Source organism: Gavialis gangeticus, unplaced genomic scaffold, assembly GCF_001723915.1.
Source record: "Gavialis gangeticus isolate Ggan-Ray unplaced genomic scaffold, GavGan_comp1, whole genome shotgun sequence".
In the NCBI taxonomy this organism is placed as follows: domain Eukaryota; kingdom Metazoa; phylum Chordata; order Crocodylia; family Gavialidae; genus Gavialis; species Gavialis gangeticus.
The window spans coordinates 50333472-50334788 of record NW_017728994.1 but is presented as its reverse complement, the minus strand read 5'-3'; positions in this window follow the sequence as shown (position 1 = coordinate 50334788).

Here is a 1317-nt window from a genome sequence, read left to right as displayed (position 1 = left end):
TAGCGGGATCACGGCCGCTCCTAGGCCCCACCCCGTGACAATGAGCTAAAGGAAAGACTGAATGATGCCCTACTTTACAACATGTATTAACATATGTATCCACATGTGCTGGCTAGGAAAAGTCTGCAAGTCTATACTTCGGCGCAATGCACTGTTCACTTTGCAGCCCTCTAGCATATAAATCATGAATCCTCAGGTCTGGATTTTCAAAAGCAGGTAGGCACCCAACTCCCACTGAAATCAGCCTAGAGCCACACTTGTTAATCAGCAGGTTACATGAAGGCATAGAAGTCCAAGCTCCTACCAATGTTCAGTACATGGTTGAAAAATCGTTCATTATCTTCATTGCCCCTAAAGCATAAGGGAGTTTGTCCGGAGGCTGCAAGTTTTCTATGCTTGCATATGACCCAAAGGCAGGGTTTTTCTTGACACATCTGAGGGAGATGTCTTATCTACTAAATTCCCACAGTTTTAGGCTATTCCGAAATAGTGTTATGCCACATAATGGAATCTTTCTATACAAGGATGTCAGAACTTGAGAGCAAGAGCCCTTTTTCAATCCCTTTATGGAAGAGAGTGGGTTTTTCAGGCTGACAAAAGAAAACATAGAATGACTAATATTCATTTTTCTTACACAATCTCTTTGTGGAACAAGTGAAGTAGATGAAGTCCTTTGTAGATAAGCAAGATGATCACCATCTTGATGTTATCTCATCCACTCACACCACAGGAGGGACAATTTTTCTTATAATATATGCTAAGTCACCTTTGATTTGTGCACATTTACATTAAGAGCACTTCCACCTTTTGCCTCATTTAGACTTCATCATCTCACTTCCCCTAAGTTCTTCCATCCTAATAGGATTGTTATCCATCTTGCTTAATAATCATTAGCAGTTAGGCCACTTTGTTGTTTTGCACTGTCCAACTAAATGTATGCGTCTGATGATCTAAAATATCCACAAATCATAGTGTGGTTATTGGCCCATACTTGTCAACCTCTTTGGTATGCCTATTCATCCCATATATTTTCAGGTTATTTGACTGTCTTCATTTATAGAATCATAGAATAATAGAAAATGAGGGTTGGAAAGGATGTCAGGAAGTCGCATCTAGTCCAACCTCCTGCTCAAAACAGGACCAGCCCCAGCTACGTCATCCCAGCCAAGGCTTTGTCTACCCACATCTTAAAAACCTCCCCGCTCAGTCTTCTCTTTTCTAGAATAAGTGAGCCCAGTTCCCTCAGCCTCTCCTCAGAAGTCATGCGCCCCAGCTCCTGAACCATTTTTGTTGCCCTCTGCTGGAATCTCTCCAATT